Genomic DNA, 21,333 nt, shown 5'->3' on the forward strand with positions numbered 1-21,333 from the left:
CGTATACCTAGAAGAGCACTAAAATCATTAACAGAGACACCTGTTCCTTGTAACTAGCAGCAAACTTCTAACAAGATGTGTGCTTGATTGCTTGCACTCCCTTCACCAAAATCATATATCTACTGACCTCCCCTGCTACCTGTTCAGAGAAGTTCCTCAGAGCTATCTGAGAGGCTGTCTCCCAGGCTACAGTCCTCAGTAAGTTCCCAAATAAAACTGAACTCACAGCTCTCATGCTGTGTGTTATTTTTCAGTCTACACTTGGTTGAGAGGAAAAGAAATTACAGGTCAGAATGGTATTAGATAAGTTTGGGTAGAAAATAATATTATGGTAAATATTCTGAATTTTCAAAATACCATGCTGATAATGTAACTCACATTAGTTAGATAAGGTAACATCACATTACATACTTACAGGAGCCTATAAACAAAGAACACTCTTAAGAGACTAGACAGGTAGGGAAAGGTCTTGTTTAAATTTGAATTTATACAGGTCCTGAAAAAGCAAGATTCTCTGAGATATTCATAGATAACTTTAAAGTTCTTCCCGACAGGTTCAATACAAAATTCCTATTTAACCTCCCTGGAATGCAACCATCAACAGAAAAGATACAGGTATAATTTACTTATCTATAGAGCACAATCATATATACTATAAAGAAATTCACTAGGCTTATAATTAACACTAAAAATCTTGTACATATTTCCTTTAGTTGAAAAAGATCCTACCTAGGTCTAGCTTTTTCCTGTGCAGATTGCAAGTAAAATAAAATATTGTCTCTAGCAGATTTAAATCCAAACACAGTGCAAAGATTTCTTCTACAACTTCATTACCCAAATACTGCTAATTATGGTTTAAAATATATATGGAGAGCATTTTTGACCAGAAAATATTAACACAAATATTTATTAATAAATTTTAAATCCTAAATGAAATAATGATCTTAACATTCTAGAATGGTGTCCAATAATGAGAAAGAACCTAAAACATTATCAAAGAGTTTAATTTTAAGCCTCATTCAATTTCTTAATTAACCTTTTTCCTTATTATTAACCTGATGCAGTATAGCATTTTCTTGGACATATGCCAAAAATGAATCATTCAAGCCCTTCAGCCTTTTGTATGACATTTCAAAGTAAACAAAGAGAAAATAAACATTTCGTTTCAATGAGTAAAAATAAAAGAAATAAACATTACTACTTTCAAGCTTAGAATGACTCTTTAGGAATAGGAAAACAAACAAACAAAGCACGTGAAAATGTGGAAAATACTAAAATCGATGAAGAATAAGAAATACACATATCTCCAACACATAAAAATAATCTCTGAGAACACTTCTTGTATATTTTGGTGGGGGGGTATTTTTTCCTATGCAAGTAAATATATATTTCTAAAATTTGGAATATGATGGTTGCACACTGTGAATGTACTAGATGTCATTAAAAGTGGATTTTATGGACTTCCCTGGTGGCGCCGTGGTTAAGAATCCACCTGCCAATGCAGGGGACACGGGTTTAAGCCCTGGTCTGGGAAGATCCCACATGCCACGGAGCAACTAAGCCTGTGTGCCACAACTACTGAGCCCACATGCTGCAACTACTGAAGCCCTCACACCTAAAGCCCGTGCTCTGCAACAAGAGAAGCCACCGCAATGAGAAGCCCGCGCACCGCAATGAAGAGTAGCCCCCACTCGCCACAACTAGAGAAAGCCCACTCGCAGCAATGAAGACCCAACATAGCCAAAAAAAAATTTTTTTAATAAAATAAATAAATTTTTTAAAATGTGGATTTTATGTTATATATTTTTTACAAGAATAAAAAATTTTTTTTAATTTGGATTTTACTACATATACTATATATACAGTTCTGTATTTTGCTTTTTTCTCCCCACACTGAACATTATCTCATTTTCTAATATCATTAAATAATCTGTAAAAACATTGATTTTTTAAAAAATAGTGATTGTAGAGTATTTCATAGAGTGGATCTAAACATTTCTATGGTTATTCACTTATTCTCCCTCACTGGTCCCCATTCATTCACCTATTATTAGACATTCAGTTGTTTCTAATTTTCCATCACATAAATACCATAATAAATATTTACATAAATAAATATTTGTAGAATCTCAGGTTGTTTCCTTAGGCTAAATTCCTATGAGTACCCCTTCTTCCCCACAACACACACACACTCAAATTTTCTTTTTGTTTTTGGATATCTTTTAAGTAATAAAAGTTTACGCTGTGCCACTGTTTTTTTCCCTTATCTCATTTTCCTCTCTTCACTCCTCAGAGGTACCTACTATTTACCACCCCGTGCATATCTTTTAAGTGATCTGGATATTTTTTAAAACTTTTTATAAATGGTATATGTGAAATGCATTTCCTTCCTTTGACTGCACAGGAATCAAACTCAGCTACCAACACTTACTGTGGAGACTGAAGACCCACAGTTTTAAACCCATTCATCACTTTGCTCTTTGATTCCATTTCAGGTTCACAGACAAGTTTATTAACGTGGCTAAGCCTTTTGAGTTTCTATTTTTTTATTACTATTATCATTTCCACTAGAGCAGCAAGAGTGCAAAGTATGAATTTACAAGAATCATGTTATTCAGAAGTACCCACATACTCAATTGTTAAAAGCAAATAAAAATGTGAAACTAGAATTAAAACACATTCTAAAAAATATTTAAACAGACTGCTAAAAATACTTTACCCTCATAATTTGTTCACCAAGTAACTCAACTTACACTGGTCCCCACTTCATGTAAAGGAAAAGGAAGCACTTGGTATAAATAACATTAGAAGACTGATCTTAGAATATCTAACTTACAGTTTCTACAGCTATCCTCCTTCATTATCAATATTCAAAAGGTTAAAAAAAAAAGCAAAAAAATTTCAAAAATTATGAGTTAGCAACTTGCTTAGAGTCTCATAGAAGAATTAAAAACTACATTATAGGATGGGGTTCTTTCACTCTAAAATATAATGTCTAAAGAAAATATAACGTCAAAAACAAAAATTCATTCAACCCCTACCTCACTCCATATATAAAAATTAACTCAAGATGGATCAATGACCTAAATACTTACACTGACCTATTTCTCTTAACCTAAATAGGGGTAAATCTTTATGACTCAGATTTGGCAATGGATTCTTAGACTTCACATTAAAAGCATGAACAACAAAAGAAAAAACAGTAAACTGGACTTTATAAAAATTTAAAACTTCTGTGCATCAAAGGGCATTACCAAGTACATGAAAAGACATCATATAGAATAGGAGAAAATATTTGAATCATATATTTGATAAGAGTTTAATATCAAGAATTTATAGGGACTTCCCTGGTGGCACAGTGGTTAAGAATCCGCCTGCCAATGCAGGGGACACGGGTTTCAGCCCTGGTCTGGGAAGATCCCACATGCCACAGAGAAACTAAGCCCGTGTGCCACAACTACTGAGCCTGCGCTCTAGAGCCTGCAAGCCACAACTACTAAGGCTGCGTGCTGCAACTACTGAAGCCCATGCACCTAGAGCCCAGGCTCCGTGACAAGAGAAGCCACCGCAGTAAGAAGCCTGTGCACCGCAACAAAGAGTAGCCCCTGCTCACCGCAACTAGAGAAAGCCCGTGCGCAGTAACGAAGACCCAACGCAGCCAAAAATAAATTAATTAAACAAATTTTTAAAAAAAAGAATATATAAAGAACTCTTAAAACTCAACAACAAAAAAGACAACCTATAGGTTTTTTGTGTGTTTTTTTGTTTTTTTGCTGTATGCGGGCCTCTCACTGTTGTGGCCTCTCCCGTTGCGGAGCACAGGCTCCGGACATGCAAGCTCAGCGGCCATGGCTCACCGGCCTAGCCGCTCCGCGGCATGTGGTATCCTCCCGGTCCGGGGCACGAACCCGTGTCCCCTGCATCGGCAGGCAGACTCTCAACCACTGCGCCACCAGGGAAGCCCCAACCTATAGTCTTCTAAAGTATGAATGACTTTAAGCATATAGCAGTCTTTTCTTTTTTTCTTTTTTTACTGCGCTGGGTCTTCGGTGTGGCACGCAAGCTCTTTATTGCAGGCTTCTCTCTAGTTGCAGAGCATGGGCTTCTCTAGTTGTGGCATGCGTGCTCCAGAGCACACAGGCTCTGTAGTTGCAGCATGCGGGCTTAGTTGCCCCACAGCATGTGGAATCTTAGTTACCCAACCAGGTATTAAACCTGCATCCCCTGTGTTGGAAGGCAGATTCTTAACAACTGGACCACCAGGGAAGTCCCTAGCATTCTTTTCTACAGGAGTTATTTCTACACTCACACTTTATGGCCACAGAGGGCAAGCTATATAGATATGTTCTTCAACTTTGCTTCCATGGTGGTGTTTTCATCCTTCAGCTTAATAGAAAGGCTAATGTCATAAACTTTATGATATAAAGGTACTGATCTCCTTGACTCAAAGAGTTTATATGAAGAGGAAAATGGAAACTTTCCACTGAATTCAGCATGTAAAGTAAGTGAGGCAGTGCTATCGTCAATACTTCTCCAATCTTGTACTCTTCATTTCTCCAATCTATCGCTGACTCCCTCCCAGCCTGCCTCCCTCACACTCTTTATTCACTTGCCCACTAAAGGTCCACAGTTCTCAAAGTTCTGCTCTTGGCCTTCATTCTGCTCCTCAATAACTTCTTAAATTCAATGGCCACTGAATAAATGCTCATGACTCCTAGACCTTTCTTTTTGCCAAGCCTACACCACTGAAACCCAGACCCAAATTTCCAAATTCCTAATAAACATCTCAAGAATGGTTTAACAAAAGGAGCCAGAACTTGTTGGTTTTGAAGATTCTCAGTCTTTCCAGATGCAAACAATATTAAAGTAAGAAATGGCTTCCAAGAAAAGTTCAAATCCAAGGCATTGCCAAGAATACATGGTCCAAAAGACAAGGCTGAGAGTATAGCTATAAAATTCTTTGTTACAGCCTCAGAAAGCTCTAAGATGGTGACCCTGAGTACTATTCAGTTAGACAAAAGATCTTCTAAAGATTTAAAAAGTATGACTCACAGAGTCTTTTAATCAAACACTAGAGTTTCTAACATGCTAAAAGCCATTGTCCCTTAGCAGAATCCTAAAACAGAAAATGGCTTATCTCACATAGAGAGTTTTAGGTGTGGCTTTTACCTAATGGAGTGAGCTCAAATAAGATTTACAGGAGTGCCATAAAGTTGTTAAGAGAATTATACAGGCAGAAAAATCACCCATTTGGACTGAAAGGAGCAGAAAGAGTACAAAATGAAGAGTCCTTTAGATGTCCAAACATCTACAAGCAGGAAATAGGTAGAAGAAACTACACAGCTGCAAATGCAGGCTACCTTTCATAGAAAAGGAAAGAGAATGCAGAGTGTAGAAGTAAAAGCCCCAGAGATGGCGCTAAGAGCCATGGAGAGTTACTCCCAGACTTTAAATTCTAATCAAGGAATTACCAGCCTATGCCCTATGAATTTTAGAAGTGGTATGAAGTAATGACACCTTTGTGCCAACATCTTCCCTCTCCTTGAACAAGAGTACCTATAGTGGTTACCTTCTTCTTACTCAACCATTGCATTTTGGGTGTTTGCAGAGCAGATAATTTGCCTCCTTAGTTTCACAGGTCTTCAGACAGAGAGGCAATGGACCCAAAGGGCTAAAATTAAGGAACTACGTCTAAGAAGCCTCATCCAAACCTAGACTTGATTTAGATGACAACATCCTGGACTATAAGCTGATGCTATAAAGGAGAGACTTTTGCAGGATATTGGGAGAGGGTGAGTGTATTTAACAGGTGAGAGGAGTGTCAATAATTTTGGCTAGAGAGTGAACTGTGGTGGTTTGAAATATGTTCACAAATTCTTTGACACCTCCCTCAAAAGGTAGAGCCTAATTCCCCTCCCCTGGAGTGTGACTCACTTCTAACAATAAAAAAAAAAAAAAGTAACTTGCAAAGAATAGAGTAGGGAAAGGGAAAAATATTAACTTTACAATGGAAAAACCTGGTAAATGCTACTACCTTAACATGTGATAAAGATTAACATCAACAGTGATGCCCTGTGTACTGCATTTATCCCCTAATATGGTGTGACAAGAAAGGCACTTCACCTCTGTTGAATTCTTTTCCAAAACCCACAACCCCAGTCTAACCATGAGAAAAACAACAAACAAGCCCAGATTGAGGGAAATTATACAGGATATCTAGTCAGTACTCTTCAAGACTGTTATGGTCATGACAAAGAAGGAAAGATGAGAGACTGTCACAGATCAGAGGAAACTGGGGAGAAATGCAATTTAGTTTATTTAGCAATTCAGTGGTACTCTGGATTGGATCCTAGAATAGAGAGGAAAAATAAATGGAAAAACTAGTGAAATACAAATAAAATCTGTAGTTTAGTTAGTAACAATATATCAGTGTTAGTTTCTTATTTTTACACATATACCATGATAATATAAAATGTTAACAGGGAAAACTGGATGAGTATAAGGGAACTCGTAGTATCTTTGCAACATCTGTGTAAATCTAAAATTATTCAAAAATAAAGTTAACCTAAAGCCAGAAAAAAAAAATCATACCTATTTCAGAGAGTTGGTAAGAGAACTGAGTCAATGCATAAAATATGTTTAGAACAGTACCTGGAACACGGTGAGGATATAATAAATAATAGCTATAGTTATTCTGATATTTAACACTCAGCAGGTATTTGCTAAACAGATGAAAACTAAAACATACAATAACAAGACAACAAGAGCTAACTTCATTAATTTCATACTTGATATACTGCTCTATCCCTCATTATTTCCCAGCGAAAATAAACTGTGACATATATTTACTTTTTTTTTTTTTTTTTAAAGCATAAGTAATGGTGTTTAAGTCAGAGACTAGGTCATACAAGGCACTGTGGCTTCCTGCTTGCTTTTTCTCTCTTGGATCATCCGCTGTGGAAAAAACCAGTTGCTATGTCACTTAGTGGCCAACAACAAGAAAGGAATTCAGGCCTCTTCCAACAGCCATGAGTGAGCCTGGAGGCAGATCCCCCAGTCCCAGTCAAGCCGTGGGATGGCTACACCCTGGCCGACACCTAGTGCAACTCATGGGGGACCCTAAGCTAGAATCACTTACCTAAGCTGCTCCCAAATTCCTATCGCAATTCCTATGTGAGATAATAAATGTTTGTTGTTTTTTAAGCCCCTAATATCTGGGGTAATTTGTTATGCAGTAGCAGATAACTAACACATGGATTCTCTCCCTTATCAATTCATCCAAAAATTTATCAAACATCTAACTTTAATATTTTGAGGCTATAAAGGATACATATATTAATGATAAATTGTAGGCTTCTTGGGAATCCTCTGGTGGTCCAGTGGTTAGGACTCCCACGCTTCCACTGCAGGGGGCATGCGTTTGATCCCTGGTCGGGGAACTAACATGCTGCACAGTGCAGCCAAAAAAATACATACATATATATATATATATATATATATATATATATATATATATATACACACACACACACACACACACACATATATATACACACACACACACATATATAAATATATCGGCTTCTTGAAGGCATAAACTAACAAGGCACTGTAGTGGACATACACTGGTTTTGTTTGTCCAATATACCTAATTCCTTTGGGAAACTACTCCTCACCTATTCCCTGTAGTATCAGCTGTCAATCTGTACCTTACGTTACCCCTGGTTAAAGAGCTGGGCAAAAACTGCAAGTTTCAATTACCCTAATTCCTGTAAACAGTGACTTCTCCATGGGTAGCTATGTGACCTAAGCAGGGTAAATAAGAATTTCAGCCTTTAGTCAATATATATACGTTGGGAAGAGAGAAGTACCTCTTTCTACTGGTATTGCAAAGCTGAAAAGGTAAGTCTGGGCTTGACAGCCATCATTTTACCTCCACAGGGAGTAAGTCTGTTTACAGAATGACACGAACAGAGTCAGAGAGAGCCAAGAGGTATCTGAAGCCAAGAACCACTTTTGGGCTTCCTAAGTACATAACCTGCTAATCTCCTTCTTTTTTTGCTTAAGTTAGACACTAATGTAGGTGCTTTGTTTTTCATTTTAAATCTAAGTTGTATGAAATGCCAAAGAAAGGTTCAAATATCCTGAGAATTCAGATTATCTGATCCAGCTGAGATAACTAGGGAGGAATTCATGGCAGAGATAATCAGTAATATGAACTCTACAGAAGAGAGAGAATTTAACCAAGTGAAAATGGGGATGGATAAAGAACATTCCAAGTAGCAACAGAAAAGGATATGCATGTATGGAAAATACAGTCCCTCTTGGTAGGACTGTACAATATAAATAGGTGATAGAGCATGGAAACCTTAAATTCTATTCCTAGAGGGCTAAGCTGTTTTTTCTAGACTAAGGGAATGTGTGAGGGGGAGTTATCTATCATAGGATAACTGGTCAAACTCTGTTTTTTTGTTTAATTTTTAAATTTTTATTTATTTTTGGCTGTGTTGGGTCTTTGTTGCTGCGCACGGGCTTTCTCTAGTTGCAGGGAGCAGGGGCTACTCTTCGTTGCAGTGCGTGGGCTGCTCATTGCGGTGGCTTCTCTTGTCATGGAGCATGGGCTCTAGGCACGCAGGCTTCAGTAGTTGTGGCATGCGGGCTCAGTACTTGTGGCTCGCGGGCTCTAGAGTGCAGGCTCAGTAGTTCTGGTGCGTGGGCTTAGTTGCTCCACAGCCTGTGGGATCTTCCTGGACCAGGGCTCAAACCCATGTCCCCTGCATTGGCAGGTGGATTCTTAACCACTGCACCACCAGGGAAGTCCCAAACTCACTTTGTGATCAATGTTGTTTGGATGTCACCACTCAATTAGCTATGCACTCATGAGCTTTATCATCATAATTCAGTTCTTGTCTCTCTACTATAACCACAGACTATTAAATGACTTATTAAAATTCAGATATACTTCCACTATTATTGACTTCCTCTAATCTACTTAAGTTAATAACCCTGACAATGAAAAGGATGTTGAACTTATTTGGCAGTTAATCTGAGCTCATTCCTAGTGACTACCACTCACTATTAAGTGCCACATGTAACTTGGGTGATAATACTGAGCTCTCTTTAATTACAGACAGAGCTATCTAGAAAGTTCAGAAACATGATAAAACTGAAACTTAGCTTCTAAATTCAAATGTCCCACCTTCTGTTCCCTCAATTGAGAAATCATTTTTAAAAAATCCATTCAGAAGTGTTAAGAAAGGCCTTACACCATATATAAAAATTAAATCAAAATGGATCAAAGACCTAAACATAAGAGCTAAAACTATAAAACTCTTAGAAGAAAACAGGGGGAAAGTTTCATGACACTGGATTTGGTAATTATTTCTTGGTCATGACACTAAAAGCACAGGAAACTAAAGAATAAATAGATATACTGGACTACATCAAAATTAAAATTTTTTGTGCATCCAAGGATATAATCTAGAGAGTGAAAAGACAACCCACAGAATGCAAGAGAATATTTGTAAATCATATATCTGATAAGTGATTGATATCCAGAATATATAAAGAACTCCTATAACTCAACAACAAACCAGATTAAAAAGCGGGCAAACGACTTGAGTAGACATTTTTCCAAAGAAGATACACAAATTACTAATAATCACATGAAAAGATGCTCAACATCACTAATCATTAGGGAATGTTCATATCCATTAGGATGGCAATTTAAAAAAAAAAAAGGAAGGAAGGAAATAACATGTTGATGAGGATGTGCAGAAATTAGAACCCTCACACATTGCTGTAAAGGATATAAAGTGGTTGCAGCCACTGTGGAAAACAGTTTTGCAGTTCCTCAAAAACTTAAACATAAAATTACCATATGCTCTCACAATTCTACTCCTGGGTATACACCCTATGCAGGGACTCAAACTGATATTTGTACACCATGTCCACAGTAACATTATTCACAAAAAACAAAAGATGGAAACAACTCAAATGTCCATCAACAGATTAATGGATAAAGTGTGGAATATACATACAGTGAAATATTATTCAGCCTTAAAAAGCATTGAGGACTTCCCCGGTGTCGCAGTGGTTGGGGGTCCGCCTGCCAGTGCGGGGGGTCGCGGGTTCGTGCCCCAGTCCGGGAGGATCCCACGTGCCGCAGAGCGGCTGGGCCCGTGAGCCATGGCCGCTGAGCCTGCGCGTCCGGAGCCTGTGCTCCGCAACGGGAGAGGCCACAGAGTGAGAGGCCCGTGTACCACAAAAAAAAAAAAAGCATTGAAATTCTGAGACAATGCTACAAAATGGATGAATCTTAAGACATTATGCAAAGCAAAATAAGCCAGACACAAAAGGGCAATTATTGTGTGATTCCACTTACATGAGGTACCTAGTAGAACAGGCAAATTCAAAGACACAGAAGGTAGACAGAGATTACCAGGGGCCAGAGAGAGGTGACAATGGGGAGTTATTGTTTAATGGGTGCAGAGTTCCTGTTTGGGATAATAAAAAAGTTCTAGACATAGAGAGTGGTAATGGTTACACAACACTGTGAATATACTTAATACCACTGAACTATACACTTAAAAATGGTTAAATGGTAAATTTTATGTATGTATAGTTTACATAATAAAAAAAAGTGCTAAGAATGGGCTTGGGTCAGAGGCCTTCATCTTGGCAGTAGAGCAGCAGCATACATGGAATGAAGCCCACAGCCCACCAGCCAGTACACAAATACTAGACAAACACAAGCAGTTTCAACATTTCTGGGCAGGATACACTGTCACCCTGAGTTTAGCACAAAAATTGTTTCCAAATCCTCTTAAGGCTTGGTTTCCTGGCTTCCTCTCAAGCACTCCAACTGTCCACAAGAATAGAACCAAAGAGTCTGAATGGTAACAATCTGAAAGAAGTCCAACACCAGGGGCTGCCTATTGGCAGGATATTAGTCAGAAGCCAAGGACTTCAGCTGTGCTAAAGCCCTGTTCTCACAGGTGCAATGAGTTTGCAAAGACAAACACTCATATCTCTACCTCTTTAAATCTTTATATTGAAGCATAATATACATACAGAAAAGGGTACATCATAAGAAACAATGACTTTTTTTAAAGCCTGTTAGGTAAAATTTAAGCTCAATAATCTCAAACGCATCTCTTCATAAACTGGGGGTTTTTTAATAAAATTACTTCAGCACAAAAGCATTTTCTTAACTGCCAAATGTTAATTTCTTTTGATTTACTTTTTTCCCCAGTGGGAAGGGCTGGGGAAAACTTAAGTTGTGTATTAGATGGCCAATTTACCAATAAGACTGTTAAACAAAGACTAGAGTTACCAATTTACACTAACATATCCATGCAAAAAAGTTATCCCCACTTCCTCACTTTCTTTCACTTTCTACATCCCTTCCAACCCATCCCAAAGCAACTCATCTACAATACATTAAAATGTTTCTTCTATCTGCTCACTTCTCTCCACATTGACTGTTAAAATTATCTCCATCTTCCTGGCTAATATTATATTACCTGGACCAGTACCATAGTGCCCTCTAAGCGTTCTCTTGGCTTCACTTTTTTCCCTTTTGGCACAATAATGGTTTGTATTATCTCTGGGCGTGCCATTTTTTTAAAAATTTATTGTATTTATTTATTTTTGGCTGCATTGCTGTGTGTGGGCTTTCTCTAGTTGTGGCGAGCGGGGGCTACTCTTCCTTGCGGTGCATGGGTTTCTCTCATTGCAGTGGTTTCTCTTGCTGCGGAGCACGGGCTCTAGGCGTGCGGGCTTCAGTAGTTGTGGCACACGAGCTCCAGAGTGCAGGCTCAGTAGTTGTGGCGCACGGGCTTAGTTGCTCCGTGGCATGTGGGATCTTCCCAGACCAGGGATTGAACACGTGTTCCCTGCATTGGCAGGCAGATTCTTAACCACTGCGTCACCAGGGAAGGCCCTGGGCTTGCCAAATTTTGAAACATGTTACAATAAAATTTAAAAAGGAAGGAGATTGTCATTAATTGTGGAAAAGAGGTAAAAATGTGGAATGAAGATTGTCAGAAGTCCACGTAACCCCATTTTGAAGTGGAGTATTAATTTTGGCTCTGTTCATTCTGTAAACCTAACCTTGCTAACAGAATGAAGGATTAAGTTTGGGGGTTTTTCTGTTTTTACCTTGAGATCCCATTTTACCTAACTACTACCACACAGAGATTTGTAAGCAAAAGAGAATAGCTTTTAACGTGCAAAAAAGCAGTTCCAACCATAGTGATTTTTTTTAATGAGTTCTCAGTATCATGGCTTCACTCTTGATTATATTATTCATCCTTCACACATGAATCGGGGATCCTATGAGGACATAAATCACATTGCATCAGTCCCTTGTATGAAGCCCTCCAATGGTTTCCTATTATACTTAGAATAAAAATTCAGATTTCCTACCAAGGCCAACTTCTTGCCTTTGCTGTTCCCTCTGCATGTATTTTGTGCTCTCAGATCAGCTTGCCTCCTCAGAGAAGACTTCCCTCTCTCAAACGAAAGCAAAAGCCCTTTTTTAAAGGCTTTTAAATCATTTTTTAAATCTCCTCCAGTGAGTCTGATGCCCAGTGATGCTGAGAACCACTGTAGTAAATGAGTCTTGCTTTTGCTTACAATGATTTTTCTGCCAATTTACTTCTTGGTACCTGTTACCACCTGTGGTTTAAGAAACTGGAAAACCAACATGTAGGAAGTGGAGGAAGGAAAGAAGGAAGGGAGGGAGGGAGGGAGGAGAAAGAAAGAGAGAGGAAAAGAGGAAGGGAGGGAGGGAGAGGGAGGGAAGGAGAGAGAGGGAGAGGGAGGGAAGGAGGGAGGGAGGGAGGAAGAAAGAGAGAGAAGGAGAGAAAGAAAGAGAGAGGGAGAGAGGGAGGAGGAAGGGAGGAAAGAAGGGAAGGAAGGAAGGAAGGAAGGAAGGAAGGAAGGAAGGAAGGAAGGAAGGAAGGAAGGAAGGAAGGAAGGAAGGAAAGGAAGGGAGAAAGGGAAGGACAACCTGTACTAATCCAGTGCCAAAGGTCACACCTATGTGCTAAACACAAGGGTTATGTTCATAAACTCTAGAGAAGTCATACTACATGTACCAACTTTTTTGTTTTTCTTAGTTCATGACATTTAACTCTGAATCAGAGTTGAAATCAGAGAAACCAAATGCAAATGTACCTCCTTAGAGCTGCCTTCCTCAGCTTACTGGGTAAAGACAGCCATTTCGTCTTCTGAGCTTTGATAAGGCTCTTCAGTCTCTGATACACTTTCTTACACTAATTACTACTGTTTTTTGTTTACTGTCAGCTCCTTAGGATAAGAGACTTGGCCATATTGTTCACTGATACATCCTCAACACCTACACAGTGCATGATACATGGTAGATGCTTAGTAAAATAGTGAATTATATGATTCATTTATTCATTCAACAACTATTTCCTGAATATCATGTGCCAAGCAGCATCTAGACTTTGAGAATACAGCTGTGAACAAAACAGCAATAATCCTCACCCCATTACATGCTCATGTGGAGCACAGACAAGATTAATAATTACAATAAAATATACAGCATGGTAGATAGTAATAAGTGCCAAGAAGAAAAAACAAAGCAGAAAAAACTAATCTATGATGATAAAAGGTAGATCGGTGGTTGTCTAGGAACTGTGCTGGAGAGAGATGGATTGTACAGGGGAAGAAGGAGACTTTTAAGGGATGATGAACACATTCTGTCACTTGACTGCCATGGTGGTTTCACAAGTGTATATACCAGCCAAAATTAATCAAATTGGACACTTCAAATGGATACAGTTTATTGTATGGAAATTATAGCTCAATAAAGTTTTCAAAAATTAAAGCAGAAAGTGGAGGACTGAACTTTTAGAGAGGTGGTCAGTGAAAGCATTATTGAGAAGATGATTTTTTTTTTTTTTTTTTTTCCGTTACGCGGGCCTCTCACTATTGTGGCCTCTCCCGTTGCAGAACACAGGCTCCGGACGCGCAGGCCCAGCGGCCATGGCTCACGGGCCCAGCCGCTCCACGGCATGTGGGATCTTCCCGGACCGGGGCACAAACCCATGTCCCCTGCATCGGCAGGCGGACTCTCCACCACTGCGCCACCAGGGAAGCCCCCAAGAAGATGAATTTTTTTTAAAAGACCTCAGGAAAGTGAAAAGGCTAACTCTACAAATATCTGAGTGAAGACCAATCCAGAGAGAGGGAACAGCAAATGCACAGACCCTAAAGAGGGAGCACGCTTAGCATGATCCATGAATCAGCAATCAGCATGGGTCTAGCTATAGCAGACTGAGCAAGGGAGAAAGCTATTAATCTGACTGTGAAAGGAAGCCCCTAGAGTGAGATGAGAGCCATGAATACATTAACTGACTTAGGCTTTAACACAGTCACTCTGTTGACACACTGCTGTGTGTTGAGAATAGGCTAAAGAGCAGATGCAGAGAGGTCAGTTAGGAGGATGTTATTATAATCTAGGAGAGAAGTAATGGTAATCTGAACAGAGTAGAGGGGGGTAGTGAAAAGTAATCAAATTAAACCCAACAAGATTTGATGATGGACTAGATGTGGGCATGAGGATATGAACCCGAAGAATGGAGGTACCACTGACTGAGATGATAAAAAATATAGGAGGAACAAATATGGGAGGCAAAGAAGGAACTTAGTCTGGGGCATATTCAATTTTTTGATACCTTTTTCACATTTAAATAGAGTTCTCAAGTATGTCATAAGTATATACCTGGAATTTAAGGGAGAAATCCAGTTTGGAGATATAAATTTGGGAGTTGTTAGGCTATAGAAGTATTTAAATCCATAGAACTGGGACTTGCCTGGTGGCGCAGTGGTTAAGAATCCGCCTCCCGATGCAGGGGGCACAGGTTCAAGCCCTGGACATGCCGCAGAGCAATTAAGCCCGTGTGCCACAACTACTGAACCTGCGCTCTAGAACCCGAGAGCCACAGCTACTGAAGCCCACGCACCTAGAGCCTGTGCTCCACTACAAGAGAAGCCACCGCAATGAGAAGCCCACGCACCACAACAAAGAGTAGCCCCCACTTGCCGTAACTAGAGAAAGCCCGCACGCAGCAATGAAGCCCCAATGTAGCCAAAAATAAATAAATTATAACAAACAAAAAACTAAATGAGATCACCTAGGAAGTGTGTTGGAGATAGGGAAGAAAACAGGACCAAAGACTTAAGCCCAGGGACACTCCAACATTGAGAAGTGGGGTGAATGAGAAAGAACCAGCAAAAAAAAGAGATATGAAAAGGGAAGAAAAAGGAACGGACTAGAAAATTAGGGGGAAAATTAGGCAAATGTGTCATGGAGGACAAGTGTTTCAAAGAAAAGAGAAGTCAAGTATGTCAAATGTTGACTCATGGATCAAGTCTCAAAAGGCTGTCAAGACCAAAATAAATGCAAAATCATCATATAAATTTTTGAACAGAGGCTTGGTTAAGAAAACCAAGCACATTAATAGTAGAGCATTCTAATCTTAATACATCAAAAATATTAAGTACCACTTATTATTACACAATTCTTACATAAAACATACCCCCAAATGTCTACTTTTTAATGGGTAAATTATCAACTACTGAAAAGTTCTGATTTTAATTGTTTCAAAACTAGATGACCACTTACATTTTTTTCCCACTAGCTATTACCTATTCTCTGTTATAAAATATTCATTCTAATCAGTAACGTTAAAAGTTTTTTAGCATCTTTTTCTCTTTTGTAAAACATTTCCTTCTGTACAAGGTATTTTTTGTAAATAGCTAATTCAGAGTTAGTCAGAATTTAAATATTAAGTTGTGGATCTCCATGTTTCTTTTTTAGCAAAAATGAACACAATGAAAATCACAATGGCTTTCGAGGAGGACCAAATTTTTTATTCTATTTATTTTCTGTGTTGTTATAGACTTTAGGCACTGTCCTTCTACAAATTGTATCTTGGAACTGTAAGTTTAGGACCACAACTTTAGAAAACAAACTATTATGAAACACATCTTTGAGCTACAAAAATGGGTTGACCCATTCAGAATTAAAGTTTAAATAAACTCAATGTTCAAAACCTGATATAAAATATAAAATGGAAAATTCCTTTATTTAAAAAATAAGTGGGACTTCCCTGGTGGCGCAGTGGCTAGGACTCTGCACTCCCAGTGCAGGGGGCCTGGGTTTGATCCCTGGTCAGGGAACTAGATCCCACATTCATGCCGCAACTAAGAGTTTGCATGCGCAGCTTAGGAGTCCGCCTGCAGCAACTAAGAACCAGTGCAACCAAATAAATTAATTAATTAAAAAAAAAAGTATTCTAAACTGATTTAAGCATCCTCAAGCTGTTAAATTTCATCAATCTGTACTGACAAAGGGTGGTTTGTTTATTAGATTAGCTTGACTAATTTCTCTGGAGGCTTTCCTTTATTACATTGTTAAAAGTGAAAATCCAACCTTAAAAACAAGAATTATCAGAAATAGACCAAGCATTACAGCATGTATAACCAAATAAGATTATCTAAACTTTCCTCCATAGCTACTGAGAATAAAGCAACATAATCTCAAAATGGTAAGTGTTAATAAAATAAAATGGCATTTTATTTACTCTCTATATCCCATCTTTACAAATTTTCCCATATATTGGTACACATATAAATGTATGTATGTATGTAAGAGAGAAAGGGCATGAGAAAGAGGATGTGCTTTAAATTTTCCTTCTCCTATGACACAAAGCAGGGAGTTGTGGTGGCTCTGCTCCGGCTTACAAAGCTACAATGCTATACGTAAGAGAGCTCAGCATAAACTGATTATTAATCACCGGTTTTAGCAGGTTCTTATTCCTTACCACCAGAATTATACAAGGAGATCAGTGTACCTTGTTGTAGAAGGAATTGTGGAAATTAAAAATAAGTGATTACTTTCTTTTGAGATTAGATGTTTACCTATGTTTTGGACAAAATGCTGGCCTTTTAATCCAGAGCCTAACCTGTCTTGATCCTAGAAATCAGAGTGTGTCTACCATTGTATATACTCTTTTTTTTTTTAACCATTGCATATAGTCTCTTGATATGTGATATTCTCTTATCTAACTGCTTGAAAATGACAGAATTGAGCATATGATGAATTGGCCAGAAAAAAATTATATCAGTAAAGGTAGATTCTATCTTCTTCCCTGTGTCTGCTGAAAACACAACCCAAAACTAGAAGAGTTTTGGTACAATAAAACTTAAGACTAGAAAAGGCAATAACATTATTCATTGTCTTAAAAAGACAATATGGACTTCCCTGGTGGTCCAGTGGGTAAGACTCTACACTCCCAATGCAGGGGGCCTGGGTTCGATCCCTGGTTGGGGAACTAGATCCCATATGCATGCTGCAACTAAGAGTTTGCATGCCACAATTAAAGATCCTGCATGCCGCAACTAAGACCAGTGCAGCCAAAATAAATAAATACTAAATAAAAATAAAAAAACAATAAAGAAACAGAGATTTATATTTCAGGATCTCTACAGGCAGGGAATCTCTAAATGCTTATGAAAGAACAATTCAGCAGAAGAAAGAAGAAATAATTTACTACTAAATGGTTTAGCACAGAAGCTGTGGCTAAATGTTTCCTCACAAAACATCTTATTGGTTTTGAAAAACAGGAAGTCACAAAAGAAAAACCAACATGTCTTTATAAAATGCCAAAATTCAGTCTCAAAAAAAGAGAAATAACCATATATGAGACTCTACTAAGCATATAAATTATCTCCCCAAAAGTTACTGTTTAAAAAAAGAAAACACTCTATGAGAATTTCTATTTAAGTTCCAGGAAAGGAAAACAGTGGTATTAATGAAGTAAGCAGAACAATAAAACTTTCCTAAAGACACATGCCAGATTCCAACAGTCCTCAAGGATTAGGTCCCTCAGTGATTTATGATCAAATATGAAAGGATCTCAATTATACGAGTAAAACACTGATGTTCTTCCCTTTGGACATGAAATGGTCACCGCAGAGTTTTCTGTGTACTTTTATAACTGAATTCATGTTTTATTCTTGCAAAAATTTTATTTCTGTTGAAGAAAAACATTCACTACAAGAAAGGTATTTAGGTCACTAGTGCATAGTCATTTTCTCTAGCTTTACATATTTCCATAAATATATACTGCCTTAGTTACTTCTCTATTACTTTGGCTTCCTCATATCCCAAAGGCATTATATATTGTGGTTAATAAGAAAAAAAAGTTAATGCATGCACTTGGATGCCAATTGTCAAATGTACTTTTTGGACCAAAGAAAGAAGTAATGCAGACAAACTGAGCAGGAGAGAGAAATTTAAATAGAGAGGGAAAGACAGAAAAAACGTACCACATCTAGTGTCTGAATAAATAGTCCCCAAGCACTTCACAAATTATGGCAAGTAGAAGTAATATGCCAACATATACTGAATCCTCACTGTAAAAATTTAATACCAAGCTATATTAACATTTCAAATCAGAGTAGTTGGCACTTTTAACATAGTGGTTCTCAACCTTGGATGAATACTGAAATCACCAGTTTTTAGTTGTTGTGTTCTTTTTTTTTTGGCCACGCTGCGTGGCATGTAGGATCTTAGTTCCCCAACCAGGGATCGAACCCGTGCCCCCTGCAGTAGAAGCATGGAGTCTTAACCACTGGAACACCAGGTAAGTCCCCCCACCCTTGTTTTTTTTTTAAATCACCAGTTTTAAAGAATACTGATGCCCAGGTCCCATCCCCACAGATTCTTACTTAATTGGTCTGAAGTATGTCCAGAGCATGAAAAATTTTTAAGCTCCAAAAGTGATTCTTATGTGTAGCCATGATTGAGAACCACTAATTTAAAATGACATAAATTGAACAGTAATTTAGTTGTTGGGGTACATGGACACACACACCCCAGAGTTCAAAAACCTTGGTCATTCTTCTTAGAAGCAACCTCTTAATATCCTAGAATCATTAATTCTCTCACAAGCTCATCCAATGACAGCAGTGTAAAAATAACTTTGTCTTTGTTGCCTATACATGTTCTAAAAACTGGTAAGTTGATTTAGTAGAGTATTTCATAAATAACATTCACCTAGAAGCTGACAGAAGTACTAACCAAGGATCCAGGCCTCACAAAAACATTTCCGGTAGGATCTGGGTTGTATACTTATTTTACTGCCAGCCTAGGTTCTATTACAGTTTACTTTCTTTACAACTTTTCTTGATTTAAGAATATATTTGCGTTCAAAGGATTTTGTGGGTTAAAGTGCATTTTCAATCATTTTCACAGTGACCATTTTCTTCACAACTTTGAAGTATAAGTAATGTACAATAAACTGCATATCTAAAGCATGCAATTTCATAAGTTTTGACATACATATATTTACATCCATAAAACAGCTGCCACAATGAACATAAACATTTTTTTCACACTTAAAAATTTTCATGCACCCCTCTGTAATCTAATCTATCCCTCCTTCTACTCTTATGCCCAGGCATCTGCTTTCTGTCACTATAGATTACGTTGCATTTTCTAGGATTTTATATGAGTAGAATCATACATTATGTTAAAAAAAGTTTTTATCTGGCTTACTTCACTCAGCAAATGATTCTGAGATTCAACCATTTTGTTGCGTATATCAAAAGTTCTTTCCTTCTTATTGCTGAGTGATATTCCTATCAACGCTCATGATTACCGCACTGTATAACCAACATGTTTTATAACCAACATGTTTTCTTGGCATAGACTATTGTGAGAAGCTAACAAAAGCTCCTAGATGTTGGTATCAATGGTTTTTGGAAAAACTAAGTCTGGTGATCCCCATTTTATTTTATTTTTTTAAATTTTATTATTTATTTATTTGTTTATTTATTTATTTATGGTTGCATTGGGTCTTTGTTGCTGCACTCGGGCTTTCTCTAGTTGCAGAGAGCGGGGGCTACTCTTCGTTGCGGTGGATGGGCCTCTCACTGTGGTGGCTTCTCTTGTTGCAGAGCACAGACTCTAGGCATGCGGGCTTCAGTAGTTGTGGCTCGCGGGCTCTAGAGCACAGACTCAGTAGCTGTGGCGCATGGGCTTAGTTACTCCGCAGCATGTGGGATCTTCCCGGGCCAGGGCTCAAACCCGTGTCCCCTGCATTGGCAGGCAGATTCCCAACCACTGCGCCACCAGGGAAGCCCCGATCCCCATTTTAGTTCTCACTTTACCACTTATCAGCTATGTCTGAAGCAAGTCACTTCTCTGTCACATACACCTTCTCTGGAAAATGAGGATGTACCACCTCACCTATGTAATTCACCTTAGATGAGTACTTAAGGACTCTCTGACTTCTAAGACCTATTGATTCTATTGAAATAGGTAAACCTTCTAGAAAGATAGGAGTGCCCATCTGTTTACATACTGTCTGTGGCTGCTTTTGAGCTGCACCAAGAATGATGAGTACTTGTGACAGAAACTGTAGAGCTGTCAAGCATAAAATATCTGTCCTCTCAAAAAAAAGTTTACCAACTTGTTCTAAGTAATCATGAAATGTTCCTGAAGCTAGCTAAAAAATCATGTGTAGTGATGTTCAGATTTACTGATTGACAAAAACACATTCTACTGTTCTAAAAAAAAATGTTTTTTCTTGTTACTTTAGCTAAAAAAATGAAAGAAAAACCATAGGAACTTAAAAATAGATTTTTAAGGGCTTTTCTGGTGGCGCAGTGGTTGGGGGTCCACCTGCCGATGCGGGGGACGCGGGTTCGTGCCCCGGTCCAGGAGAGTCCCGCGTGCCGCGGGGTGGCTGCGCCCGTGGGCCGTGGCCGCTGGGCCTGCGCGTCCGGGGCCTGTGCTCCGCAACAGGAGAGGCCACGGCAGTGAGAGGCCCGCATACCACCAAAAAAAATAATAAGATTTTTAAAATTCCTGTGTCAGTACCCAATATATTCAGATGGTATATAAGTTACTAAAATCAAAAGGCACATTATAAACCCCAGTTCAAGAAATATTAGGAAAATATTGAGTTAAAGAAATACTATAATAGTTTTCTAGGAAAGTCAAAGTAGATATGTATGTTTTCATATTCCTGCCCAAATGATAAATACTTGACAAAATCACTACTGCCAGAATAAAAAATGAACAGCCTATAAAAATGGCTGGTGAAACTTAGATATCCAAGAATACTTTCTGCATCTTTCTGTCAGATTTTTGGTCTAGGAATAATAGGAGGAAGGCTGTATAACACAGTGGTTAAGAAAATGGACTTTAGGATCAGAGAAACCAAAGTCAGTAAAGGCTATTAGCACTACTGTAAAATAACTGAATAAAAGGTCCTCAAAATATATTTT

At 38.3% G+C, this 21,333-nt stretch overlaps 1 protein-coding gene across 3 annotated transcripts in view; it reads right to left on the minus strand.

Annotated features, from left to right (window-relative positions):
- COMMD1 (copper metabolism domain containing 1) overlaps positions 1–21,333 on the minus strand; it is a 154,183-nt gene that overhangs the window by 63,106 nt on the left and 69,744 nt on the right. The window lies entirely within an intron of this gene.

Source organism: Delphinapterus leucas, chromosome 13 (assembly GCF_059928025.1).
Source record: "Delphinapterus leucas isolate spDelLeu-1000000601 "Yukka" chromosome 13, BTC_Dleu_Yukka2, whole genome shotgun sequence".
NCBI lineage: Eukaryota > Metazoa > Chordata > Mammalia > Artiodactyla > Monodontidae > Delphinapterus > Delphinapterus leucas.